Source organism: Bison bison, unplaced genomic scaffold (assembly GCF_000754665.1).
Source record: "Bison bison bison isolate TAMUID 2011002044 unplaced genomic scaffold, Bison_UMD1.0 scf7180017864304, whole genome shotgun sequence".
In the NCBI taxonomy this organism is placed as follows: Eukaryota; Metazoa; Chordata; class Mammalia; order Artiodactyla; family Bovidae; genus Bison; species Bison bison.
The window spans coordinates 2202960-2222405 of NW_011494876.1; the positions used below are offsets into that span (position 1 = coordinate 2202960).

At 39.8% G+C, this 19446-nt stretch overlaps 1 protein-coding gene and 1 long non-coding RNA gene across 4 annotated transcripts in view; one reads left to right on the forward strand and one right to left on the reverse strand.

The window, feature by feature from the left end:
- Positions 1-19446, forward strand: part of ADAMTS9 (ADAM metallopeptidase with thrombospondin type 1 motif, 9) — a 163607-nt gene that overhangs the window by 97630 nt on the left and 46531 nt on the right. The window lies entirely within an intron of this gene.
- LOC104997055 overlaps positions 3629-19446 on the reverse strand; it is a 19353-nt gene continuing 3535 nt past the window's right edge. Inside the window, exons 2-3 of the long non-coding RNA XR_826281.1 lie at positions 7812-7926; positions 3629-5729 (exon numbers count right to left, since the gene is read on the reverse strand). This is a non-coding gene — a long non-coding RNA (uncharacterized LOC104997055). The remainder of the gene's footprint in view (positions 5730-7811; positions 7927-19446) is intronic.

The window sequence follows — 19446 nt, forward strand, 5'->3', positions numbered from 1 at the left end:
CACAGCGAAAAGGAGAGTTTTCTCCAACACACAGCGAAAATGCTCTGTAATGCACCAAAGCAAATACGTGGATTTTGAAAATGCTTTTGCTGCCTATATGATTTTAGCACTTCCTTTATAAAGTAATCATTATTCAGATGTATATTCAAATGCCTCTGCAGCATGGGAGCAAGGCCACTTTTACAAGGCTTTTCATGGTGATTTTTGAAAATCAACTAAATCAAAAGCATTTTATTTAAATAGATCCATTTGTAATATATGACTTAAATTATGCAAGGGCAGCCTTTCAGATTTTTATGGTAGGATTTGTATTTTACTTGTATGTTGATTTTTATGGATGCTTTGGTACCATTTCTTAGTAATTCTAAATTGAAGCATACCTCAGTGAACTGTGTTGATAGCCATAAGCCACTTCTATGGTGCTTCATCATTGTAACTGACAGTGACATTAACAACAAGAAAAACTATATTGGAGGTGCTAACATGTTGCTTTCAAGAGAAAGCAAACTAGATTTATTAGAGACCAAGGGTAGCCATTAGTCCCCCTCTGGCCGAGCTGCTTTCTTATCCCGAGTACCCCCACACAGGAGATAGTGTTGAGAAGCAACTACTGCTGTGTGAGTAGGTCTTTTCCAAGGTCGAAATAAAGATAGCTTAGTTCAACAATTGTTACTAAGGAACAATATTTAGGAAAGAAACTCCAAATGGCTGTTAGCACAGTTTCCAGACTCTAAAATGAAGCTTCTGTGAATGTAGGGTTTAAGTACCCATTTTAAGACTGTTAGTTCTGGCTCAAATCACCAGAGACTGAGAATCATGATTGTTGAAAACATCTTCCCTAGATTTTGTCTTTTCTGTCCTGTTTTGAATGCGTCCTTGCACTCTGACTTGGCAATGTTTTGTTTTTGAAATAAGGTTCTTAACACTGATTTGCCTATTGCATGCACACATCCTGTGGCTAGAGGGATGAATTGAAAAGAGAGCTGTCAAACTGTAGTGAGGAGTGGGTTAAAACTCTGTAGCATTCTAGAGTAAGCCACTTGGAGATAACAAAAGTTGAAAAGGTTGCTAATCTGTCCAAGATGGGCCTCTAGCTCTCCTTTTTTGCATTGCCCCATTGGCACTGGTGGTAAATAACCTGCCTGTCAATGCAGGAGACATAAAAGACCTGGGTTCAGTCCCTGGGTCAGGAAGATCCCCTGGAGGAGGGCATGGCAACCCACTCCAGTATTCTTGCCTGGGAAATCCCATGGACAGAGGAGCCTGGTGGGCTATAGTCCGTAGGATTGCAAAGAATCGGACCTGATTGAAGCGACTTACCACAAGTATATCTGCTTGCTGACTGCCTTGGAGGCCATGGTTTTCCTTAGGAGGAATTGCTTGTGTGAATTTTTCCTGACAAACTTAAAAGTGTTCTCTGAGCCTTGCTTTAGGTGCTCTGGAATAATGCCTGTCAACCTGAATAATGAGAATTTATGGGCTCACGAAGGAACTGTGCTTTTGTTTCTGCCTGGTCAATTTATGAATTTGTGTCTACCTCATTTTCATATGAAAGTTTGCAGCTTCTGTAGGTAGGTAGAGAAAATGTCTGACATCAGTGTTTTATCACCTCACTGCATCTATCTCTAGGAAAAATAAAGACTGTAAATATCACTACCATACTTTCTGAGTACAATTTTAAGCAGCCAAGCCTCGTGTTATCTGAATATTTTGAGGAGTACAGATTTCTATGTGTTTATATAATAAAGCATATTTATTTTTTCCATGTTATTTAATTTTATATACAATGTTTAAAAATCAGTGTTTATCAGCAGACTGTAAAGGCCGGTAGGCTGTGTGCTTAGAAATGCGTGTATATGTTTCCTTTGGTTTTAAAAAGACACTTTTTAATTTTGTAAATCTCTCCCAACCTGTTCTGTCTCTCTCCCAAATCTGAGTAACCATGTGGCAAGCTTTATGTAATTGGATAGTTTAAAATGTGTATTTTAAAGGGATACTTTAAAAAATATTTCTGAATTTGGAAATGAGGCTTAGTGATATAAACAAAAATATAAGAGGCTTAATATTTTGTTGCTTTTTTTTTCTTTTCTAATACTGTTGTCCTGATTCATTGAGTCTAAACTATGAAATATGTATGCTATTTATTTAATTTGTAGATAATGATAAGGCATAGCCAGAAGTCAAAACAAGTAATTAGGAGAAATGGTTCTGAACATGTCAGAGGAGCCAGGTACAGGGAAAAGCTCACCCTAATGCACACCAGTTTGATCATAACTTATTCTTTTTGTTCGGATAACTGTAAAAGACTTAGAACATTTGTCAATTTTGTGATTTGTTCACCTGCAATACATATCAGAAGCATTTCTCATTAAAGAAAAATAAAGAAAACAACCATAAACTTGTAAGTTTTAAGAGAACCTGTACTTTTCAAAACGTGATAAATCATAAAGATGACCTCAGATCTCTACTGATTCCACATTGTCCTACTGAGCTCCATTTTCGTGCAGTAGTTTCTTATGGTAATTGAAGGGGAGAGACCAAAATAAGGAACTCTCCGTATGCATTTGAGGACTTCCCTGGTGGCTCAGAGGGTAAAGCATCTGCCTTCAATGCAGGACACCTGGGTTTGATCCCTGGGTGGGGAAGATCCCCTGGAGAAGGAAATGGCAACCTACTCCAGTATTCTTGCCTGGAAAACCCCATGGATGGAGAAGCCTGGTGGGCTACAGTCCATGGAGTCACAAAGAGTTGGACACTTTTGAGGGTTTGAGTTGGCATTTGAGGGTTTTTTGTTTTTTTTTTTTAAGGAGGTGCTGTATAAGATAACATTTCCAAAGCAGAAGATGCTCGCTAGCGCTGACTCAGTATTTATTATGTACCAAATCAGGCTAAGGAAATTGGTGTCACATTTAGCCCCATGTGACCATGTTGAGAGAGGTGTTTTTATGAATCCATTTGAATGTGTGATAATCTATTGAGTACTTTAGTGATAAGACATTTTTTTGAAGAAGAAGAAGAAGGAAGGCTTTATCACTTGCAGCCAGTAAGGAGAACACCAGGGATCTTTTCCAAAGTAGTGTCTCCCAGTGTTAGTATGCTTGACTATATTAATCCTATTTATTTTGGTAGAAAGAAACAGGTCATGTTCAGAGTGAATTTTTTTTAGCTCCTGCTTATACTCAATAAAAGGATATTGCTGAAACTCACCCTCCATCTAAACTCAACATTTTTTAGCTAATATTGATGTTGTCCATTTGACTCCATCAATAGAAAATCTGAATTTATAACTCTTATTGGTAAATTCCCATAACCAGCAGCTCTGAACACTTCCAATAACTGACTGTGTTTAGGGAATGGCGAAACATCTCTCACTTTTATTTTTGAAATATCTAATATTAATAGCCAGATTCAGAAGATGATATAAAGATTTTGGCTACAAGGAATATCACATTAAATATGAATGCATTTTTTATAAAAATAAGAATCTTTTTACTAATGCAGACATATCTTAAACATTCTGCTAGTATCTTTTTTAAAAAGAAATAAGAAACACATTATTTGGCTCTATCAATATACAGTATAGAAATAAGATAGTTTTTTAATGAAAACATTACAATATATGAAATTATAAAATTTATTTGAACTCAGAGTAGATTAAGACTCTATAAACCACTCATCTCACGTGTACTTAAAAACCGCAGAACACACTGTCCTTGCATCTGTTTCATTGGAGATAAAACTTAACTGGAGTTGTGTTTGTTTTTTTTTTTTTTTTTTTTTTAGTATTTACAGTGATTGTATGCCTGTCAGAGATTCTGTTCCTGCTTTCTGAAAGCTGATATTTCATGACTGCTTGACAGATTTCTGTTTTTACAGTTTTAAAAAGTCCAAAGGTGGGGATGGGGGCAAGGGTAGAGAGACATTAGACCCTGAGGAGTGTAGCTCCTCCCCCTGACTCAGGTCAGGGAGTTGCCCTCCTGGAATGGACACAAATGGAAACTTTGGAATGTGGAGTGGGAGGTAGAGGCTGAGTCCAAGTCTAATTGGCTGGGAGGGAATCCTGATTATTAAACGTGGTTGAGGAAGATTTATTTTATGAGGAGGGAGTAAAAGACTACAGGTCATTCCTTCAAAAAAGAAGTCATTAATTTTTCAGCTAATACTTTTTATTTGCCTACTGTGGGGCTAGTCTCTTCTGGGATGCTGAGGATATAGCAATGCACAATCAGAGCTATTGATTCTACTGGGAAGAGAGAAAATTCGGTATTAAATGAAGTTGAACATGTAAAGAACTGACAATTTCTTCCTGACAGCCTCACTACAACCATAAAAATAAAAGTTGCTATTAGGATATATATGTGTGTGTGTGTGTGTATGTGCGTGTGTATCTTCATGGTTGCTAATGATCTTTGTTCAATAAATATAAATTATTGATCTTGTCTTTCTTTTTAAATGCGCAATCGCCCAGTAAATTTTCAGTGATAAATGCTCACTTGCTGATGGCATGGAACATTTAAAAACCTTCTATCAGGAAGTATGTTTCTGTTCATCTTTTCATTAGAACCCAGACATGAGTTCAGGGGTCTAAGAGTCAGGATAAGTAGAGGGCCTGGCTTTCTGCCTCTCCCTGCAGGGGCCCACGAGCCTCCATACCAGCATGGGAAGTTGTGGCTGAGGGTGCATTTCCCCCTTTGTTAGGTACCAATAAAAAGATCTGAAATGTGTGGGTTGCCACACCGCCATCTTTGCTCCTTGCTGCTGTTGTTTCCTCTAAAGTGGGATTGTTTTCATGGATCGTTTTAATCACGACAAGACCCCTTTCCAGAAATGTATAAAATAGAGCATTGGCAGCCAAGAAAGGAGGAGGAAGTAGTATGGAAAACAATCCATATAGGCTGAACCTACAAAGTCACCATTCTTAGTGAGGCCTGCATCCCCTTGCTCTTATTAGAATGAAGTTATGCACTGGCCAAAACAGTCCAATAACTATCTATGATGATGGATATGTTCTCTTTCCAGATATTCTCTCTTCCATATTGCTTTCTAATATGGAAGCTACTAGCCACATGTGGCTAATATTAAGCATTTATTATGTGGCCAAGTACAATAGGGATAATGCATTTTTAAATTATATGTAACTTAATTACTCTAAATATAAACAGCACCTGTAACTGGAGTCTACTGTATTAGACAGGACAACCTCAGGCAATTAGCAGTTAATATTCAGCTTGTCAAGGGGTAAGTAAACTTATACAAATAAATTGGGGAGAAAAACCCTGTGTCAGCATGTAATGGATCCCCTATGTAGAATGTCTTCCCATCTAGTGAGTACCATCCCCTTGTCCTTCTGTTTTGCACCTTTGGTTGAGAACACTTCAGCGGTTGTTCCCTGACAGCTGAACATTGAAAAAATAGGACAGTGAAAAGAGAGGCTTTTAGAATCAGCTATCTTCAGAATAGTAACTCCAGGGCCTCCATGTAAAAGCAGCTGTTAAAACAAACTCTCCTCTTGTGCATCTCATAGTTCAAGTTCATCGTGGCAGTAAGTTCAGTTAAGGAGAAAGAATGTTTATGTGTTCTGTGGGTCAAAAGGGCAAGGTTTGATTGGTGTTTTTAGGAGAAGGCAAAAACAGACAACACCAGGTAGCCACCTTGTAGAAGCTTGAATTCCAAGAGATCATGCTGTCTTTGAGAAGTTTCGGGAAGGCAGCTTTCATATTCACTGATACCTGTGGGTAAAGGTTGAGCAGATTAGGTTGACAGAGCTTTTTCAAAGACACTTTAGAAGAATAAGAGCTGAACCAAATGTCTCCTCCATCACTGTAATTGCCATCATTTACCTTCACCTCCCCAGTGTTAAGAAAACATTATAGTTTGTTTCCTGTTTATATCCCATACTGATGCCCCCAGAAATTAGAATGTAGGTAGCAACATTGGTTCTTTTCTAGTGATAAGATAGAGTTGTGGGTTTGTTGGGGTTATTTTTTCCCCCTTTAGGGCAACATCTGAAGTAAATGATAAACAATAAACATTCAGGTGGTCTGTATTTTTAGAAGCTCTTTTAAATTTATTATCCTTACACTTAGGTTGTCTCTGTACTAAATTGGGAAGTAAGTCAAAATAACTCTCCTCAGCCACCTTTTTTTGATGTATTTCAGAAAGTAGTGGAATGGATTGTTGCAGTTATCCACAAAAGAGCTGTTTTCCCCTCTTTTAGTTTTGTATGATGCATTTCCTCCCGTAATTATTGTGATGGTTTTGACTTTTTATTGTCACAATCACTTATCACTTACATATTCTGCGAGGAGTTATGCAAAGCAATTCACTCCAATTATCAGATTTAATCTCTTCTACTTGATGAGCTTAGTACCATCAGAGAAGTTACCTAGTTGGTACTAGGTCACACTGGCTGAATGAGGATCTGAACCTATTAGCAACCAAGACGTAATCTCCTCATCTTACTCTTTAGTTGGTAAAGTGGTGAAAAGCTGTGGGAAGAGGTTATCTACAATTTAAGATTTTCTGTTTTTCCATGGGGTAACTACTTGAAACATCCTGGAATTATTGAGCCATTTACAGATTTTGCTCAGAGCTCTAAAGGGATGAATATGAGAAAATTATTTCTCTTAAATGTAAGCCAGGTGAAGAGCAAGACTGGGGCACTGTGAAGTGAGGGAAAAGATGATATAAAAAAATTAACTAGAAAAAGGAAGAAATACAGACATAGCCACCACATTTCAAGTGAAATTCTCTTTAACCAAATCATTTCTCGAGTTGCCCCAAAGCTTAATTTCCTTTGGGCTATAGAGGCCCACTGTTCAAGCTTGGTGCCTTATGCAAAGTAGGCAGACTGTCAATAATATTGAAATGAATGAATGAATGAGAAAATCCTAGTTACTCAGGAGCTGAAATGATTGTTGCACTGGCCGAAACTATGGAAATAAAAAGCTAACATGTAGGAGGGAATCATAAAAAAAAACCACATAGGTTTAGATGGTGGTGATGTATCAGTAGTGATTTCCTGACTTGGAGAGTTGTATTTATGTGGAGAGTGTACTTGATTTGGGAAAATGAGATTTTTGGAGATGATGAGACACTATATGGATTTTCCAGGAAAAGACAAAATATAATGGCATATATATATATATATTTAGGGAGGAGGATGGAGGGACCAAAGGTAGTGAAATGTTGGTAGTTAGGGAATATAGATAAGGGGAGAGGGAGTTCTTTTTAATATTCTTACAATTTTTCTTTAAGTTTGAAAATTTTCAGAGTAAGTCATTTTTTAAAAGTTCTTAAACGTAAGTATGTTCAGAGTGTGTATTATACTTCACAAGGAAGCAGAGAGTGTAGGTCTGGATTTATTTCGGGGCTTTAAAAATTCTGACACATTTTAGGAAGCTGTTTTTAATCTCAGATTTGCACTGTAACATCATAATAAAAGGGGGTGCTCCAGTCTGAGCTCAGCATAAAGAGCGTCTTTCCTAGTTTTCATTGGTTTTTTTCCCCATGAGCTTCTTCCTCTGCCCTCTCTTCCCTTCCTCTGTCCACCCCTCCCACCCAGGCAGCTAAAATGAAAAGGCCTCTGGGAATGGTATGGTTTGTTGCTCCCCTTTTCCCAGGGAAATCCAGACTTTCACTGCCAGGCTTGCTAGTAAATTCCAGAAAATACTTGAATAAATACAGACTCCCCATTTTTATCTATTGCTTCATAGCCAAAACCCAGATTCCTTTGAAAACTAAAGAAATTTTTGAAAACTCTGTGTTGTTTTCCTTCTGCCTCATAAAAAGCCTTCACCCAGCCAACTCACCTCTTCCTCCATTGCAGTTTGCCCGTTCTTAGTGAAATTGTGACTTCCTTCTCCTTGGTTGTCTCTTCGTCAGACCTGAAGTGTCCAGGAACCCCTTAGCAGTGGCAGGTCATGGCTGCGAGGACAGGGAAGAATGCTATCCAGCAGAGCACGCTTGTTTCACTGTAGCTATAATCTTCATTGCTATGCATGGAAATTGATTTTACGTTGTACATGTCACATTTCTAAGACCAAGGATTCCAAACGCTTTTAGCCTAGGATCTTGACCTTGTTAAACTGATGTTCAGTGGGCCCTTTGCCACTCTCATCCACAAAAAAAAAACACAAAAACAAAAAAACAGCCCTCTGTGTTCCCTACCCCCCACCAAGTCAGTTAAACTCAGTTTGGTTTTGAGAGCTTTCTAAAGGACTTTCTGAAAACTTTGAGATAATTCCGTGGTTCTCTAAAAATCAGGGTTGATTTTTATCTACTAGTGGACATTGGGCAATATCTGGAGACATAATTGGTTGTTACAGATGGGTTTGGGGAGTATTATTGGCATCTGGGCAGTATTATTGGCATTAAGGGCAGCCAGGGATGTTGTCAAGAACCCAACAGCATGGCTCCCAGAGGATAGGGAGGACTCATGATCAGACGTCATGGCTGAAGTCACAGTTGCAAACCCCATAGAAATGACGCTGGTTAGCTATCAGAACATACTTCTCTTGAGCGTCAAATTTTCCATCAAGTAGTATGTGGGATCCTAGGAACCTAGCAAGGTCAAAGATTTTCAAGAATAAACTAAAAATAGAAGGGTTTCAAAGTTGTCTCAAGAGACTATGAATTTGCAAACCAACATGCAGTGTCACTCAGTCTTTGGAGCCGAGAGGGGAAGTTGTTGATGTGTACAGATGTGCCCAGTGTGTTCCATAGACATTCTGCATGGCAACTTTGGTGGGGGCTACCAACTTTGGATAGAAAGTCATCAGTGAGGATCAGAATTTCTTAAGAAAACAAGGTTACTCCAACATTCCAACATGTTCTTACATTTGGGCTATATAAACTGATAGCACTCATAGTATAGAGATGGATGGATGGATGGACAGATAGATAGATAGAGGTAGATCCAGAGATACATAGATACAGATTCCTTTCCACTTTATGTTTCAAACAAACAGCACTTCCCTCATTCATGGTAGAATCTGCATATGTGTAATGGTTCACTTCTATGTAAGAGTTGGTTTCAGAACTGAACATTTAGGAGTTTTGGACAGGAGGTACTTTTATAAAAGCATAGTTATTCCTAGTGAGCATTTTATCTTGGAAATAGGACACCAGTTTCTGACTAGAAACCAGGACAGTGGTACAGAAACTGTCCCATGACTTGTGTATAGGTCCGAAGCAGGGTTTCCCAGCCTTGGCACTATTGATGTTTGGGACCAGATACTTCTTTGTTGTTCTGGACATCATAGGATGTTTGGCCGCATCCTTAGCTTCTACCCACTAGATGCCAGTAGCATATCTTCTTAGTTGTGTTAACAGTGTCTTCAGACATTGGCTTATGTCCCCTGGGAGCAATATTATCTTTCTCTCATGGTTCAGTGAGTTTCTTACAGCAGAACTTTCCATATTATCATGGGCATTAAGTAGCCATAGTAAATTATTATGTTGTAGAGATCACTAGATTTTCACAGTTGTTTTCCCACCAGTTGTTTTTTTAACCTTTCAGAAGAAACCATGATCAGCTTTTCAGATGTGTAAGGTTAACCTGGCTTTTCAGTACATGAACTTACGGGGAAAGAAGTTTCTAAAGTTTTACCCCTTCATACCTCTCCTTTTCCACTTTTCAAATCTTTTCTGCTTTAACAGATGGTAGTTCTATGTATTTACCAACTTCAGATCCCCATGCCACACAGACACACGTATTTATGATCAAAATGGCAAACGGAACTCCAAGATCTGTGGGACAGAGAACATTTTAGATGATCCATCTCCTGGCCCTAGAAAGAAAATCAATCTCAATTCTTCTTCTTCAAAAAGGTCACTAATGATGGCAATAAACTACTAGTAGTGAGTCCAGGTCTTTGAGACCAGAGAAGAAATCCATCAGTAGAGGAAAGGCAAACAAAATGAACCCAAGACACTGTCAGCAGCCTCAGAAGTTTTATGGTAGGACCCAAACTTTAATGAAATATTGGATTCTTCCCACAATGTTTAAACTTTATTGGATGAAAGAGCAGAAATTTTTATAAAAAGAAAGACACACATTGGAACTCAGTGTAGATGAGACCGTGGTTCTCCATAAGACAAATGGGTGCCACTTTCCAGAAATAACTGGAGCTGTAAATCACCAATGGGCTAACTATGTCAAAAGCTCTTTGAAATTAGAAATGGAGTTTTGCCTTTTACCTAATTATAATCTTTCCAGTTATTCTGGGAAACCTCAGTTCTCTGAATTAATGGGTTTCTCCACCTCCTAATCACCAACTGATGACCAGTAGTCTTATGTACCTTGATGTGGCGTGTAAAAATGCCCGTCTGCAGTAGTCCAGATGGATTTTACCAGCAGTGGAGAAAGAATAACAAAAGGCCCACATTTACTGAGCAACTTCTTTGCGCGAAGCTTTGGGCCTGGTGCTTTGTAAGCGTTATTGCTGATCCTCATATAATCCTTGCAGAATGGTCCATATTGTATCCATTAGGTGGGTATGAAAACTGAGCTTCAGGCAGGCTAAGTAAAATGTACCAGCATCATACAATCAGTAATTCTTGGATCCAGACCCAACTAACTCCCAGGTTTAACGCTTTCCCTCTCTTTCTCTGGAAGGGCTTTCAGAACTTCTATAAATACTCATTTTGATTTGTGACACCTGCAAAAATAGGCTCTTACCCTAGTATAAATCAGTTTAGCTTTCTTCTACTTTTTAAGAGCCATTGAAGCTGAGTCTTTGGGGTCTGAATTTTTGAATAGGTCCTTTTAACACTTCAGTTACTTTTGAATGGTTTTCAAAAGAACTCAGCAATTGAATTTTGTCACCCAACACTTTCAGACCAGAGCTCTGAAAAAAAGTTGTATTTCCCCTGGACATTTACAGCATGCTAGAACAGTGTGAATTAATACATCTGTAGGGAAATATCTACTGAACTAAGAAAAGTAGATCTTTCTGGATGCAGCCTAATATGATTATTTGGGTATTAACTATCTTACTTAGTAGGGAGGCTTCTGATGGCTAGCCTGTAGAGAGTATACAGGAGAGTGGCAATGATTTAATTCTATCAGGTTCAATCTTCAGTTAAAATCTCAGACTTGATGTTGGTTTTGTAATCCTGAATACCCTCTACATTGAGAGCATTTTTTTAAATGAAAGGGAACTAGAAAAATCAGACTTAAACCTAGACACATTATTCTGGAACAGTGTAAGTCCTTAGGATTTTTGTTTTATTGGTTCGTTGGTTTTTTGGTTTGTTTTTTGTTTTGGGGTATATCTTATTTGCCTTTTTGTTTTTTGTTTGTTGTTTTGGGGTGGTTGGTCATTTTTGCTTTTTGATGTTTCTAGCCAGAATGGAGATAGACAATACCCGGCCCAGGTAGAACCCATTCTCGTCCATTACATTTCTTTTTAGTCTACTTTCAGTCTATATATCTACATTTTTTTTCCATCTGGCAAAAGTGTTGATCTAAAGTGACACATTTGGGGAGGAAAATAGCATTCTGTGACCCTAATAGTATATGGCAGTCTTAGTGGCTAACGAGCCAAGCCTTCAGTGTTAGTCTTGCCTGCGCAGACCTCAGGATTCTACTACTTGCTGTTATCTTACATCACGTTCTCAGATAACCCTCCTCTTAGATGTCCCCTGTGCAGTATTTAGTCCTGTAACTGTGAATTAAATATTAAACCACAAGTGTGCTTAGCCAGTTTTGGAGTGAACAGACACAGAAGATAGGAGTGAGCAGTTGTTATTTATTTGAGCCTTACCAATGAATTGAGCATTGTGTCGAGTGTTTGCTTCATCCATAAAAATTCTTGTGAGATAAGTGATTCTAGCCTCTATTAGATACTATTCATTCATGCATGCATTTGTATGTTCCCTAAGTATTCAAGTGTTTTCTATAAACTAGGCACTGCTCTGAGCACTAGGGAGATAACAGTAAACAGAACAGACAGAAATCCTTGAGCTCATCAAATTTACATTCTAGTGGGGAGGGGGAATAACCTATAAATCCCAAACAAAAGAGGTGAAATATATATTGTGAAGGAACGTGAGTGGTGCCATGGATAAAAATAAAGAAGAGCGAAAATAGCATGTAAGAGGAGATGGGAACTATAATTTTTAAGGTCAGACAGTCATCCTGTAAAAGGTGACAATTGAGCAGAGATCTGGGAAAACAGAAAAGTTAGCTATGTGGATACTCAGGAGACGAATGTTACAGGAGAATGTTATTTCAGGTGAAGACCTAGAGCCAAGAGTATGCCAGGTGTATCTTGACAATTGCAAGGCGAATGCGGCTGAAAAAAAGGGTGGTAGGATATGAAATTAGAGATGAAATTGATGGAGGGGAACATGAAAGTTCATCATGGTAGAGGGAGAGAAAAAGACCACTAGAGGAATTTTCGCTTTCATTTGCTGATGTAGGAAGCTATTGGGGAAAGGGAGAGTTGAGTAGAAATGTGGATTTGTTTAAAAGAATGAGCCTGGCTTTTGAATTTAGGGGAAGCTACAGGAGGAACAAAGATAGAAGCAGGGAGAACATTAAAAGCCATTGAAGTAACTCCGATGAGAGTATTCTGTGGAAGTCGTGAGAAGTGGTAGGATTCTGACATTTTAAAGGTAATGCTGAAGGATTTGGTCCAAGTTTAGATGTGGGAAACGAGAGAAAGAAAGGAGTTGGAATGACTCCAGCCAGATTTTGTGCACTGAATAAGTGGATGAGTAGTTCCCATTGATTGAAATGGAGAAGCTAATCCGAAGTTCAGGACAACTGTTTCGGACATGTTAGGTTTAAGTTGCTTACTCACCATCATTTCATACCTGGTTAAGCATCTCACGTAAGATCACAAATGAAGAGAGAGAGAGATAGTAGTCAAACTAAATCTGATTGATTCCAAAACCAAGTTATTATACATGCTTCTGCCTCAACTCTGGGATTTCTATTTGAATAAATCTCAGAGTAGTGCAGGAATAATTTAAATTCACAGAAAACCATCAAACAAAGTTTTAGCCACTTCTATGCCCCTCTTCTGTGTTATGAGCCACTTACATTTTAGCTGGGTTTTATTTCTTCTCATCTCATCCTTTCATAGTGGTACTCTTGAGTCTTTTCTTTACCAAAAGGTAAGCAGGAGGAAGAGACAAGGAAAGCCACAAAGGACTTGACTAGAGCCTATTGGTGGTAATTTGGTTTTATCTGAAACTCCCAGAAGAACATTGCAAAGCTGAAGGGTGAGCATCTCATTCAGTAATGGTTAAGATGACCTTTTCCCTCTCACTGAGATATATTTCTCTGATTACAAACTCAGAGGTATGCATATTTCAGTTCTGGGGTGGCATTAATATCCACCCAAAGCAAATTCAATACATGAACTACCTACCTCTCCAGCTGTAACTTTTTCAATGTAAGATACTTGACATACTGGCAGATAAAGATGTTCCTTTCACATGAAGCTGATGAAGAAGGACCAGACAGGCAGAGAAAGCAAGAATGGAAGAGGCAATTAAATGAACCATAACCTAGTGTTTTTTAAATGACTGAATAATACTTAGACTAGCTCTTTGGGAGGGGGAAGAAGCTCAGGGCTGAACATTGGTTGGGTGTCTGAAAATCCACATATAGCCTATCTGGATTGCTTTTCTATGGAGGCATTCCCAAGGGCACCTTAAGTTCCCATGACTCTCCCTGGCTGCCTGGGACAGTAGTGTTAATGAGTGGGTCTTCTCAGGTGCTATCATCTAGCCGAATGACATCTCCAGATAGCCCTGAACGCTTCAGCCTGGGCCTTTAGTTACAACCCACCTGCAGAGTATCAAGAAACTTGGATCCGTGTTCCCAGCGGACATAACTTTTATATCAGGCTCTTCTGCACCCACCTTTGGAACAGCTGAGAATAAAGGATCCTAGAACAAAAACGTCACCCACTACCCTCCCCATCTTCCAGTCTGCCTTCACAAATACTTCTGTGGTTAGAGGATGGGTCCTGGTACCATCTTCACCTCTTTCCTGAAAAGTGACAATGTCATTATTTTGCTGAAGTCAGATTACCAAAAAATCATCACATCTAACCTTGCAAGGGAAAGAAGCATTACAAAAATCAGCACTGTGCTTGGGAATGGGGAACTAGGGGTAACAGAGCCTGATAACATAATATACCTCAAATCCCTGGAGGCACTATTGGATGTGGCCACGCTAGAAGTCACCGTGTAAGGCTTTTGCAGATTTTCTTGGTTTTTGTGTCTGTCTTTATGGGGAGAAAAACTGTAATGTTTATACTCCTGGAGAATAAGAAGGTCCCCAATTTGGGTTTCACAAGTTCCATAGCTAACTTCATATGCTGCTGTATTTCATGTGAAAATGTTTTTCCATCCTCTGATACAAAGTTGTTATATTATGAAGCTGCAGGATGCAACTGGAGAGCATCCACTTTTTGGAAGTGATGGAAGGTGGGGGTCATGAACATCTCTCACTGCCTCTGCTTCTTTTCCTGGCCCTGCCATGTCCCTTGCGAGGCGATTGAGGGGCCACCTACTTGGATATAGTATTGACAGGCGCCTTCAAGTGTGCTCTGAGAGTTGACATGTGAATCTTAGTTCCCTTTCTTCCATGGTCTTAGACCTTTGTAGCATTGCACAGGCTGGGGTTTGGGGGGGTCGGGGGAGGAAGGATGGCCCAGTGCCCCATCCGGCTGCAATGACTGTGACTCCTGCATCGGCTTTCTTCTATGGTGCTCCCTGCCAATCTCATGCTTCCGCAGCTCCTTTTCATGGTAATAAGTGCCATGGTGGTCCTGGACATGAACGGCCATCAGGCAGGCCTGTCAACACTGGCTTTACGCCCTGAAGTCACAGCCCTTGTTTCCTGGCCAAGCTTTCTCTCCTTCCTCCTCCGTCATTTTGGTTCCCTGATGCCCCTGTTCAGAGCCATTCTTGTATTGTGAGAAGCCCTATAAAAATTTCCCTAAACATGTTCACATCGCCAATGAGAAGATATGCTTTTTGACAAAAGATTCTTAGCATTCCCACCACTGGGGACCGAGCAGGGGAGTGACTGAATATGGTTATCACTAATGTGGATTCTGTGCTTCAGGACATTGAAAGAAATAACATGACCAAAAAAAAAAAAAAAAGACAAAAGGAGTTCTTGAGATAGTAAATGTGAACAGGAAATGGTAGAGTAGAGATGTGGCTTTCAGTAGTGATGCCTTTCTTTCTCTTACTTGTGTTTCTGTCTTCTGTGGTTAGAAGAGCCTGTATTACTGAGTAATAGTCTATGAGAGTAAAAAAGGCACTGCAGAAGCAAAGGAATCATCCACATTTATGTCTGCTCTGGGGATCTCTCTGTGACCTTTAGAAAGGAAAGTACTTCCCCCATTCACAAGAGGAAGATTTTTCCAGACTTGTTCACCCAGAAGTGCCTGTATTAGAATGTTAACTTTAGACTCCATAAGTGAACATATATTTTAAAAAATATTCACCTTTTAAACTGCGTGTTAGGAGATCTTTTTAAAGAGTCCACCAAATACAAGTAGTATCAGTGGAAACAGTGAATGTGTGTCGATTTTTACACTGTCCAGCAAAACCCCAAGGGCTCTGTATACTTTGTCATATCTGGTTGTAAGGCAGCCTTGTTGCGTATATATGGTGTTGTTATCCTCATTTTGTTACAGAGAACACAGCTGAGACAGGTTGGGTAACTTGCCCCAGATGGCGCCATGATAAAGTGGCAGATTACACTCCACCCTAGGTCTGTCTGACTCCAAAACCTGTGTCTCGAAGGGCTGAAATTTAGAGCAAGGTGAAGAAAAGTGCCATTCCTCAGCAATGAGCTGAGGAATCCCGATTCGTGCACAGCCACCTCTTGGAATTTGTTCTTAACTGGTATCTTAGAACAAGAGGTAGTGAAACCCGTGCTTGTTCATATTTGTGTTGGTAATCCTTTAGAGCCAGAGGTGCAGAATCTATTCCTGCCTTGGGTAGCCCCAGACCATACTGCTAGCACCATGTGGGCATGACCGAGTTGGAGTGGAAAGAATTAGGATGTCTGGTCAGCTGTAGGTCCCAAGCAACATGCAAAACACCAGAATCTATTCACAAATCCTCAGTGCAGTTGGCACCAAGTCAGGTTCTGTGCTGGGTCCAGGAGCTCCTACATCCATCTATTGCTTCTTTCCTGTGTGACTATGAGCACGGCGTGTCTCCTCTTCCGTTGTGTTGAATTTGTAAAAATAAATACATGGACTGAATAATCTCTGAGATGACCTCTAGCTCAAATATTTGAGAGCTTAGTCCTTGGTGAATTGGCAGCCCCAAATTTACAACCTGTAACCTTCCATTCCTGACCACACCAAGGACCATTCAGCAGTGAATAGAGAGGAAAACTCAGCATATGACCTCAGGCTGAATGCAAGGGGTGAATCAATCTTGAAAAATGGCCACGAGAAAACCAGAGTGTGGCTCTGACCGAAAGGAAATGTGGCTCTTTATCTTTATGTGATATTGTACATAGTGGTATGCTCATTTTTCATAGCATCTTTCTTCCCGGAGTGCTAAATAGGTTGTATTAAAATGAGAAACACATTGTATAACCATCCTTTTCCTGGGAGACTAACGAGTCAGAGATCTCTAAAATAGTCTTAGGAAGCGTTTCTTTGAAGTCCCAGTTTTCTCTTGTCACCATGGATAAGCAGAGGTGAATGAACAGCCTGCCGTCTTAACCAGGTCTTCTCTTCAGTATGACTTAAGGAAGAAAATGGTCATTCTGGAAACATACCTGCCGTATTTAGAGGCTAACTCTGCTGTTTCCTGGCTCTGTGACCCTGGGCAAGTCATGTCACCTCTTTAATCCTCAGTTTCCTTATTCATTAAGAGGAATCCTAATAGTACGTGAGCCACGGACGGGGTTGCTATAGAGATTAAATTGGAGAAGCTAGTATCTTTGAGCTCATGGTCCCACTCATATAAGAGGTCAATAAAAGTTAGCTGATGTGATTTCTAATAGTCCTGCTCCAACTCTTTGAATCTAAATAGCTGTGCCAAATCCGATGGGTCAGATTCCAGGTGGTTCTTTCTTGAAACCATTAGGAAAATACGACATTTGGGACATAGTCCATTTCTGTGATGGCTGTAGCCTTCATGTGTTCATTCATTCCTGTAAATATTTTCTCAGCGACTACAGTGTGGAAAGCAGTAATAAACATACATGAATTGCAGTTACTAGCCCACATGGATTTCTAGGTCTTGCCCTGACCTTGATCCCTAAGTCTATATCTCTCCTCTCATATTCTGTTTATTTTTTCTGTTTATTTACCTGGTGGGTACAGGCTGGAATCCTTTGCTTTTCATGATGGTAAGATGTTCATGCAATATTCGCTTCACTTATCACCGTAATTGGCAAAGGCAGTTCTGAACCGTGGGCATATGCATTGCCTGCTTTCTGATATCATACTTCCCAGATGGGATCTGACTATGTTTTTTAAACAAAATCAGAATGAGAGTGGAATCAAGAAGAGCTTATTGTTATGAAAGGACACATTTCATTTTTTATATTAAATGATTTAGATGATTTTTTCATATTTTATAGAATCACTAGGGAAAGGCCTTGAATAATAATTAGTAGAGTCTCCTGTCTCATAACTGAACTCTGCCCACCAGTCTCAGAGTGATGGTTTTCTATCTGACTGTCAGAAATGCTTAGATCATTATAGAGTCCTGGCTTAGCTAAGTAGATTCTAGCATTTGACCTTTCTCTTGGCTTTTCAATTCTTATTTCTAACCTGCTGTCAGTCCTCTGTTTGGAAATATAGACTCCTTGATCAATATCCTCCAAAATACATTTCACATAAACAGAATCTTATATATACAGATCACTTGGAGATAAAAATCACTGAGACATACTCTACTGTGCCCAGACACTCTGCTGGAGCTGTCCTCCTGGACCGTCCATTAACCTTTATGTATCAAGCATCAGCTACAACTTGAGTAGTCCTGGTTCACGCCCCACTCACTGCATTACCTCCTCTGAGCGCCCAGCATCATCCAGCCTCATCAAGAAGCTTCCTTCTGGCCAGATATTGTGTGTATCCGTGACCTCCAACCTCCCCTTCTTATTCCTTCTTGGCTCCTAGTGGTGTCCTTACCAGTTCCGTGTGGTTCCCCATCTCCCTTCAGATGTCCAGGTTCTCACCAGCCTCAGCAAAGCTAGGGATTTCATTCTCTCTGGATCTTCAGCCCTTGTCATCCAGGCAGACACACCAGGTTGTTTGCTGGCTGCTGGGTGATTGAGAGACCCAGCTCCTCAATATAAGTGAAGGGACCGACACAGGGCATCCCTAACGCCAGGGACAGCACACCAGGAAGAGTGAGATGCAAATCCACGTCACATCTAGAGCTACTACTAGAGAGAAAGAGCCAGTTCCATTTCCACCATATGTGTTGAAATGCACAGATTTTAAACTCTTAGACCTTCATCTAAAAAATTAAGACAACCTCTCCACAAAGCTCCACGTTAAACATTCCCTTTGAATGACCTCGCAGAAACAAAAGCCAAGGCATTAGAGATACTGACCTTGGTGTTTCTATGTAACAAACAGAGATTACTTTGAGAGTGTTGCTCAAAGTTGGAGGAAAGATCATTTCTTAAATATATTGGGTTGTTTCTCCAGAGGAAAAAAGTCAGGGTCCACCTGGCAAACTAGAAGGCTATTTGGCTGCAAATATAAAGAATTAAATATTCCCAGAGCAGGAAACTTCATATATACAGCCAAAAAATAATATGTACTAGGTGACACACTAAATTCAACTATTATTTCTGCAACGCATGTTGAGACAAAAATCAGTGCCTGGGAAAGGACTGGAAATAATCAGACAGAAATTTCCCTCAGAAGAGAAGAGCTAAAACCTGTGTTTATTTGGTTATCAAGATGATAACTTCTTTATGAAATCATAATAGACCTATTAATAAGCCTGCTAGCTAGGGAAATTTCCACAAGCAGCTGCTTTTTGTCATTGGTAATTTAGAAAACATGAAAGGTGTTTGCTATCAGATTAGATACCTTAAGAATTTCTTTATCACTTTTAGATCTGAATTTTAGGCAAATAATATGTATGGTAAGTCATACTGAAGTGTTGCATCCTTTTCTCCAAATCAGTTTCATTCACGTCCCCAAATAAGAAAACCAGCCTTAGATATGGGTGCTGCTGTTGCTGCTGCTCGGAGAAGGCAATGGCTGCCACTCCAGTACTCTTGCCTGGAAAATCCCATGGACGGAGGAGCCTGGTGGGCTGAAGTTCATGGGGTCGATAAGAGTCGGGCACGACTGAGCAACTTCACTTTCACTTTCCACTTTCATGCATTGGAGAAGGAAATGGCAACCCACTCCAGTGTTCTTGCCTGGAGAATCCCAGGGAGGGAGGAGCCTGGTGGGCTGCCATCTATGGCGTCTG